We start from the raw sequence: 10,187 nt of genomic DNA on the forward strand, positions 1-10,187 counted from the left end.
TAAGATCATGGTAATTCTTTCTTTCAAGCTATCCTTGCAACAGTAGCAAGCATTCTGCCCTGCATTTAGGAAATAATACATATTGATGCCATTTGATTTCAAACAGGAATTATTTTGCTTACCATCAAACTACTAGATTTGCAGTCCAGAATTTACTGCATTTTTTTTGATCTCAGAGTCAAAGCGTCTGGCATTAAAGAAATACAGTCTCCAGAAATCTTTGAGCATTTCTGTGCATACTTGTGCTAATTGCTAAATGCAGACTTCTTAAAAAAAAAAAAAAAAAAAAAAAAAACAAACAGAAAAAATCTTAGCTTGCCAATGGTGACTTCACGAGTCGGGATCATTCTGAATTATAGGCTTTAGTAAATGTTTAGGATAGGACAATTGCACACTGTGCTTCAGACCGGTAATTCCTTACAGCTGGTTACACCATAATAAAAGTAAAATTAAGGATTCTCATTTTTCCCTTCAGTCTTTTGTCAGTTACTTCTTGGACTTGGGCATTCATTTTTTCTTTGCTAATCATGTGTTAATGCACAAATATAAAATATTTGAGAATAATTTACCTTCTGTTACAGGGTCATGACTCATCTGGTTTACAGTCTGAATGGATTTTCAAAAATACAGTTTTGAACACCATAACCAATTACATCAAATGGCTGACAGAAGCCTTAGTTACTGTGAACTAGAGTGTAGCATGATCTGGAAGCTTTGCTTCCAAGCCTTTTTAATTAGTAGACCAGGTCTGGATCTCAATTACACTGTTGTAATTCTGTTGCCTCCAGTAAAGCAAAAGTTGGTGTTTATATTTGCTAGCGAAGTCAGTTTATATTTGCATCAGTCAAGTTGAAATTGAAATATTTTTTTTTTTTACAAACTCTGAATGAAAAGTATGTTATATGTAAGAGGTCTTATTTTGTATAATTAAACAGTTGGTCATTTCATACATTCAGACTTTGCAGCCCATTGTAGTAGATGCACAGCCCAGGCATTCATAACCACACAGGAGTTTCTGCCATGGTTGAAAGCAAGTAATCCAGGCTTTCGAATCGTGAGTCGTTTATCAGCAAGAAACTTAATTGCTGATAACAAATGGTTTGCAGTGAATCAGAGATTCTGCTCTTGCAATTATGGGTTTGGTCTTTCAGCCCTTTTAAGGTGCAATTCAAAGGTCTTGGACATCCACTACACAGTTAACCCTAAGCAGATTAAATCTTGTTGAGGAAGGGTAAAATGTGTACACAGCAGAGGCTGAGGAAGGATTGTGTATCACTTTGTTCCTCAGCATTGGCTTAAACAAGATATAAATAGCCCACAGGTCTGTATTGGTCCTGTGGCGTAGCTGGACCAGCAAACGAAGGGTAGCAGGACCGAGCGTTTTGTGCAGGCTCTAGCAGCTGGACGGGAAATGGCTTTCCCAGCTAACGAAAGAGCCCAAGATGCTGGATTTATTTCATCCACCAGAAGGAAGAAAAAGGAAGCCTGGACAATATCTCAGAAGAGTGAATACTCAGGGATACGGGAGACTCAGGTTGGAGTCCCAAGATGAGCATAAGCTCATACCAACATCCTAGTCCCCTGCAACCCAAGAGGATAATTTAGTTTCTGTGCATCTCTCTCTGACCCAGTAACTATGTCCTTACTTGTTCAGACTAGAGCGACTCCTACAGGAAAGACTGGAAGAGCCTTGCTTTCCAATCTGAATCAAGCAGAGCTACCTAGCAAATCTCTTTCCTCCCCTGGTAAAATTGCATTCTGGATCTGTAGCCCAGTTGACTCCCAAGCCCCTCCTAACTCGGTGCAGTTGGGTGAAACAGCCTTGGGAATTTTCTGAAATTCCCACCCAGACCAAATTAGCTCCCCAAATCTTGCTCACTTAAAATTCTCTCAATAGTCATCTACAAAGATGGATTGATACTAATGGTGAAAAAAGATTAGAGGGGTAAGGTTTATGTCCTTGCAGCATTTAATTTGGGAGTAAAAAAGCAGATGCAACTCCCATTACGAGTAAGCTCTAAGAGAATGCTTCAGGCAGAGTCTCATTTCAGATAGAATTGCGTCATGGGTGATTTTGCTTTTAAAGGCTAAACTGCTTTTCAAAAGAAAAGTCAAGACCTGATGACTTAGCCTGCAGGTGTTTTCTTAGTATGTTTTCCTTTTTAAAAATAAAAAGCAAAATCACTTTCCATATTTTTGATAGTGCTATGTTACGAGAAAGAAATGTTGTCTGTATGGATTTCCTAGAATAATACTAAACCCCTGCCAACTGCATTTTACAAACTATGAAACAAGGCATTTGCTCAAAATGGCTCTCGAGGGAGTGGGGACTGTTGTCCACGTGCACCTCGTTTTAATCCAGTAGGCTCACTTCAGTGTGGTTGGGTCTGTAACGGTGCGCTGGGATTGCAAGTGTAAATTCTGCAAACAGGGTAGGGGAAATTAGCTTTTATCAGCAGGTGCTGAGCGTTGGGGCCAAATGCTCGCATCTCCTTTGCCTTTGGCAGCCCAGCATCCCTGAGCGTTCCACGGCTCCGCTGGAACCACGGGTGTGCAGCCCTTCGGCTAATCCGGTTGTGTACATAACTGCTCTGTGCTGGAACTGATTGGAAACCAAAACTGCTCCCGTTATTTTCTTTGGCTGGTTGTGAGAAGATGCTACGCTTCCTCTGTGCATCCTGCTTTTATTTACTGATTAAGGAAGGTGGGTATTTGGGAAACTACTCCAAATGCCGTTTTATCTGCTGGCAACCAGGACTCCTGGAATGCTTGACCGACAGGTGCCGCTGAAATACTCCCTGCAAAGCACCCTCGAGTGGCTCAGCCAAAGTTTTGGCAGGCACTGTATGAATCAGTGTTGCAAAAAATCTCTGTATCTAAGGCAGCGATTTCCAGGCTGTGGTTTCCGAGGAGTTAAGCTGAACTGTAAACTCTGTGTATTCATCACCCCAGTGTAGCTGCTTTTGAGGTCAGAAAAAGGATGGTCTGTTAGCCCAAAATTTAGGGAATTGCAGCTCTAGTGCTGGCCCATAATTGAAAGCCAGGAGGATGTTTCCACCCAGCTGCCAGACCTGGTCCTTGGCGTGTAAGATTCCTTCCCTGGAAGTTCTCTGTCCTGCCCAGGGCACTCGCCACTCTTGCAGGGAGGCAGTGCTCCTTAAGGAACAGTTATTCTATGTTTGCTTAGAAAGCATCATAGTGCTAATTATTCTCATTAGCTTTGAGCCACTAATAAATTATCTTTACTATTGCTCTTCCATCACTCAATAATGAGAACCGTTTAGTCAGATGTTGCAGATACTGCTTGCTCCCTCCTTCTCTGCAACATGATTCCTTGCAAGCATTCATCATGGGGAAAAAAGCTGCTATGTGAACAAAATCTTTTCAAATGAGTCTCTGGTGCCCCAGTTAAGTGGGTGTCTACATTGCAGGCATGCAGAAGAGTCTTCTTCATTAATATGTGCAATTCTGTGCTAGCTGATTAGCTCTTGCAGCTCATTCGGTAGCAAATGTGTAAATCCGTCACACTCCAAATGCCAAATATGTGCACAGCTAAATTATGGAGAAGTAAGAAACTGCAAGAGTTGGGAGTCTTTACTCTGAAAAAGAGGTCCTTATCCCATGCATTAAATTGGAGCTCTGGATTTATCAAGAGCATTTGTCACTCCTCTGCTTTGTCATTTTTCTGCTTGCAAAACGAATAATTCTTCCTGTCGCGTTGATGGTCCTTTCAGTATGTGTGGGTGTTTAATTTTGTGCCTAACATTTGTAACAGACACCTGGTATCTCGTCTCAGTTCCTATAGAACAACAATAGCCACAGCACAATATGATGCCTGGCACAGTACATGAAACCAAATTAATCGGTTACTAGCTATGTATTAGGAATAACTCGGTTACCATCAATTTTCTTGTTCTTTTTTGTTTGTAAAAAACTTGTGAAGAGAAAAGGAGGGATAAAATCAAGTTTTTAAAATGTCTGTGTTTTTTAGCCAGTGCTACACAGTTAAATTAATGTAGTAGTGAATCTGCCAGCACAAGGGAAGTGCTAAAAAATGTCACGTGTCTGTGGGGAGGGGTATCTCTGCTGCTGCAGAAGTTGTATGCCCTCAGTCAGTTACTCCAGGCCCAAACAAGAAAACTGGTCTGAAGAGCTCCTAATTTATGCATGCTTTTACTCCCCTTCGTGCCAAGCAGCTACAGAGCCAGCCCAGCCCGGAGGCCTGGGCTCACCAGCCCGGCCAGCCAAGCACCCTCCGCTTTTCTCTCGGCACACAGAGAAGTGGCAGCGCAGACCCAACTGATCTCCAATGAGAGCAATATTGTGGCATTATCTTACGGCCATACAGGTTATGGGGAAAGAGCATCCCACTTCCCCAAAAATTCTGGCGTGGGAAGCTTTCTCCAAGCTGAGCCTTAACTCTCCAGATAACATTTCCTAGGAAAACATGCACCATAACGAAGCTCCCATCCTGTAGCCTCCAGGTTGCTGGTGAGGGGATGCTTACTACCGTACCCCACCCCATGAGCGTGGAACTGGGTGATCAGGTCCAACATTTCCTATTGAATCCCCAGAATGTACTGAGACCTCTCCAGGAGTGCAGGATTTGCTCACTGAGAGGGAAAGGGCAGCTCTGTGCTTGGGCTGGCCTGCACTGGGGCCACTGTCCTCCCCAGTGACAATATGGACAAGACACTGCAGACTGAGTGGGTTTTGGGGTTTTTTTTTCCTCTTTTTCAAAGACGAACAAGCTTCCTTCAAGGCAGACCTTCTCTGGTACTGCAGGAGGAGAATGGGGCCACGGGAGAGCTGCTGCAGAAACGCAGAGCCTCTGCATGATGCTGCCCAGCTCCTTGCAGGTCCCATAGGACTTCGGGGTCCATCACTCCTTGCCTGCAGGAGACCATGAAAGGATAGCCATGGGACTCCCAACTTTTCTAAAACCCACCCCTCTGCCAAAGTCTTCTTAGGCAAGAGAGCAGAACAAAAGGAGGGACTGCAGAAGTCCCAAGAAGCAGAGTTCACCGTGTAATGAAGTCATGCCTCTCTGTCAAGGTACCGCAGTATTAGGTGCATTAGGTATATTTTGGATGGATGTATAATCTTAATTGTTGTGTATTGTTTGTAGTGTAGTCCCAAGATCCAGGTCCTCATTATGCTAGATGCTGTACAAATACATAAGAGACTGTCATGCATGGAAAAGCTTTTATTATGTAAATAGTCAGGTTGGGAAAAAAGAGGTAGTGTTATCTCTGTTTTACAGATGAGGCATCGAGAGGGAAAAAAAAAGAGAAAGCATTTTGCCCAAGGACACGCAAAGTTTGTGGGTCAGTGGTGGGCTTGAAATTCAAGTCTTGATTTAGTTTCTTACCGGCTCTTCTTTCAAATTGTGTACTGCCCACAACATAATTAAAAATTAGGCACAAGAAGACAATACTGTGTAATTTATCTCTGTCTCAAACAATCATCCAGCACCTCTCAGGCAAATCCTCCCCAGCTCTTCTCTTTTTTTAAAACCTGTATTTCGTCCATGCCCCAATGCCTGTGATCAGTTCACAAGTCAAGCCACTGTATAGGTTGTCCTCTGGTTTTCTGCAACATATATCATGTTTAAGTTGGACTACAAACCTGTTTGGGAAAAGACCCTGTTTGCTGTGGGGCCACGTCTCAGTTGGAGCAGTCTGCTGAACTTCTGTTCCAATCCTTTTTAAAAGTGGCACTAGCAATAAATATTTAGAATAAAAAAGGATGCATATACATTTCTGCTGGTGAATATAGCGAGGCATCCAATACTTTTGTAACTGCTGCTCAACCCTACCTGCTAGTCACAAATACATATTGATGTAAATAACTAATCTATACCATAGACAAATAAAACATGGATTTCACTCAAAAGGCACAATACGTTTTGCTTTACGTACATCAACGTTTTGTGTCAGGCTTTAGGAAGGAATGTGGGAGGAGAGAATTACAGAAGTCACAGCAGTCACTGGAAAACAGAGTAAAATGTAATTGGCATTTACTAAGGCTAGATAATACCAGACTAATTCAATAGCTTCCTTTGATACAGTAATTAATTAGCTAGACAAAGAGGGGAAATCTGACTGGCTGGACTTCAATGAAGTAGCAGATGAGGAGCTGTCTATAAAATTATAACTCCTACCTGGAGAAGCCTTGAGATTTACAGAGGAACTGCAAGGCATACAACAGTGTTGGAGGAAGAGAAGCTGAGCTGTGTTGAAAGGGAATGCTTCAGCACTCCAAGAAAGTAAGTCTTAAGACTGATTATTATTTTCATTAATGACCCACGGAAAACAAAGGTGTCAGATCATTAAAATGTATTGAAGTCACAATGTTAGGAGGTTTTGTCGGTGTAGAGAAAGTTCTGAATATCCCACAGCAAGAACTGAGTGTCCTTGCAGAGCGAGACCACAGAGGTCGTAAGAAAGTCTAGTCTAGCAGCAGAAAAAATTCCGCAGGAAACCAGCAACGACACAGAAAGATTTCTGTTTGCCCAGCGTGGTGTGGGCACAGAGGAAGCAACTGAAACTCTAAAACGCAATAGGAGAGACATTTCCAGAAGCGCGAGGGAAGCATGAATGTCATTGTGTAAGAGCCCAACAAGATTTTTGTTAGAGCACATGATTCTGATCAATCATATTAAAGAAAGCTGGATTCGTGATGGAATGGATACAGAAAAAGGGCTGCGTAGATGAGGAGGAGACTGGAGAATCTTTCCTGAAAGGAAGGTGTGCGTACACAGCTCGTTTAGCCTAGCAGCTGAAGGTCGCTATGGGGTTTGATTACTCTTCGTAAATACATCAGGTAGGAGAAATACGAAAGGTGGGCAATCTCGGCGTATAAACAAGTGGGTGTAGCTCAGCTGTGAATAATTTAGTCTATCAATTAGGTGTTCTTTATCTACCTGCATAGTGAGGGTGTAAAAAAATTTAGGGGAAAAACCATACACGGTTTTAACGTGAAGCTCACAAAATAGATCATGTGATCCAGTTGCCTGTAGCATCTGGGGACTGGATGTGATAACCCAGAAAGTTCTGCTGGTCCTGTGTCTTACTATATTCCTGTGTATGTCTTAGCGGGTTTCTATTATAGTGAGCTACCACCTCCATTTTATAATCTTATTAGATATTACAGTACCTAATAATCCCTGCAGTTCTAAGAAACCTTTCTGTCCTGAGTTAAATTTCAAATAGAGCATCCTGATTGTGGATTACGAAGCCATGTGTGGGGTTTTTTCTTACTCAAGAATGTTTTGGCTATTAGTATAAACAAAGACAAATTTCTTTAGGGACCAAGAGTTCTTTGAATATAAATTACAGTGTTTATGGCACAACTGTACTAACAAATAATGATTTTCTTATTTATTGTAATTGTTTAAATGGCTCCTAATGCAATTTTTGGCCTCATGAAGTGATCAGCTTGGAATGACTTTCCCTTCTATGAAAATATTTAAATACAAACAAAGTCCGCCAATGTGTTCAATTACAATCGTGTAGGGAACTAAAGGGATTATGTGTACTAGGAGTATATTCATGTGGCTTTCCAGATCAGCTGCTTCTACCAGAGATGGAATAAAATAAGCGGAAAAGCCCCAAAGACAGACTGTTGGAGTGGCTCAGGACACAATCATCAGAGAAGCTCGCTTGTATTATTTTCATAAGCCCACAATGCTGATGGCCCTGTAAATAAAAGTGCATTAACATGTTGCTTTTCAAACTAATTGAGATGCAGCGTGAAGATTACTTTTCAGAAATACGATGTTCTTTATGCAGGAGATCATGCTGGGCCCTGCTGCAACAAGAGCCATTGGGATAATGCTGTATTTTGTTCTAACATCTGCATTTATTACCTGTGAGATACTTTATGTGACATTACGAGGTGGCTTCAGACTTGTAAAGCCCTTGAGAATTAAACACTGCTGTTCCATGAAAGAAACTCTTCTGCCCAGCACAAGCCCTTACGACTGAATCAGTGGAGAAGACTTTTAAAAGAGAAGCAACGACATAAACTGGATATTCTGATGATGATTTTTATGACCTTGCTCACACTCCCGCTGTTGCTGCGTTTGCAAGAACAGTTCATTCCAGCGAATATAATCTTAGCTCTTGTGATCATGGATGCAGGTTTCTCTAAAACCTCTGAAATCGGATGCTATTCTTTTAGAGCGCAGAATTGTTACAAAGTCATGGGTTCTTAGCCAGTGCCATGATTTTGGGAGCCTGATTCGGGGTTTTAAGCACTTGCGATGAAGCTGGGCTGCACTCAACAGAAATTCAGATTCAACATACCTGCATGGGAATTGGGATTACCATCCAAGAAACAGGAAGCACAGTAATGGATTATTTAGTCTGGTTTTCAGCTGAAGCCCCAGCTTCAATACCTCCAGCTTCAAGCACCAAACTTTAAGAAAAGAGCAATAGAATTATAATGATGTTTAGTTAATCGAAGTGTTTGGTGGTTTGGTTCTTTTTTAAAGATAAAAGGTTTTGGGTTTAATTAGTGTAAATCAGAGAAGGCTTTTATTTTCCCTGTAAATATGGGTTACAAAGTGGATCAGTGATCCGATGTATTACACAGTTTAATGTTCTGCAAAGAAAACTGAAGCTGAATTTTCCGAATGACCTTCTGAGGGCCCTCTCAGACCTCTGCGTCTGTGCTTCTCCTGTGACTCTGTCACCGACGAGCACAACTACTGCCAGCTCCTTGGGCTGGATATTTTTCCTTGGGGAAACCTGGTTTAAAAGTTGTGTTTACATCCAGTGGAAAGGGCCTAAGGGTTTGTCTTCCCTACCTGTAGTCGTTTAAACCCGAGGTATATAAATGCGCATGGCTGGAGACATCTGCTCCGCCTGCAGTGACTGAGGGGAAATGGCAACTGAGCTTCCAGATCATTACATTTCGGTGAGATAAATCCCCTCCTAACTTGGCTCAGAGTGTTCGCTGCTGGGTTTTGCCTTCAGCTGGCTGGTGACACGTTAAGCAAGCACATGGCTTCATTATTTCACTGTGTTCATGAAAACGCACCTCACTGTCATCTCTGAGGGGTTTGACGCCACTGGACTTCTTTGGCACCAGTCCTTCCCATCCAGCTCTCGTGCCAACCTCCGAGGCTGTCCATATCCTGCATGCTCTGTCTCGTACTCCTCAGCTCTCCTCCTCCTTTTGGAACACCTACATTCCTCCGCTGTCATTTCCCTTTGCACTGACTGGATTTACTTCTTAAGGAATCTCGGTTTTATCTCTGGTTGCAGCTGCCACTAATTTATTCACTGTGTGGTGCCCCTCTAACAAGGTTTTACTGCTTTCGTGTCTTAGGGGAGTCAATGGGACAAGGAAAAAAAGCTATTTTAAGTGTAACTGGCTTGTTAGCCATGCAAATTCCTGAATAACCGGTATGATTTAAGTTCACCATGAGAGCTGGAGGCACCTGAGCTGTAACCCCACTTCTGACTCTGCCACTACCTCTCTCAGCGACCTTGTGCAATTTATTTAACCTCTTGGGGCCAGGTTCACCTGAAAATAAAGACTGTTAAGTTTTCTTCCCCTAGGAATGTGTAAGTCCTAACTAATAGGTGTGTATATAATTTTTGAAGTACTGTTTATGTAAATGCAAAATGCTTATCTTTTTTTCCTTCAAAACATTTACAAAAGGTCAAGAGAATTTTAGGGTTGGAAGATAAACAGTTCAGAAGAACTAGAAAAATTAAAATTACACACGTATGCACTTATCACAAACCTTTAGGCAGCCTCTAATTAAGTAATCACTACTTCTCAGCATTATAGTAGATGCTATCATAAGCTGTTAAATTGTGTAGCAGCTTGTAATACGCTGCACTCTGTTTATACAGGATAAGGACTCTCTGGAAATTATTGAGATTAATATATCATCTTCCAAATGTATGCTACCGTTGTGCCTAGTTAGTCAGGATTGAGATGTTCCCATGCTCAGCTCTACAGAAGCCTGACAGGGAACAGAGTTGCTCCCAGACAGGCCAAGATACTAACTTGGAGATGCAAAGTGGCTTATTCAAACATGCAGACCCTCCATCCCTCACAGGGCTTAAGCAAGACTTGTTCGTGGTGCACATCTTTGGCAGTTCCCCCCAGCAATCAGCTTTCACTGTGAGAAGAAAGCTCAGAAAAGTGTCTTCTCCTGTGATCTCCTG

Source organism: Falco cherrug, chromosome 8, assembly GCF_023634085.1.
Source record: "Falco cherrug isolate bFalChe1 chromosome 8, bFalChe1.pri, whole genome shotgun sequence".
Lineage (NCBI taxonomy): Eukaryota > Metazoa > Chordata > Aves > Falconiformes > Falconidae > Falco > Falco cherrug.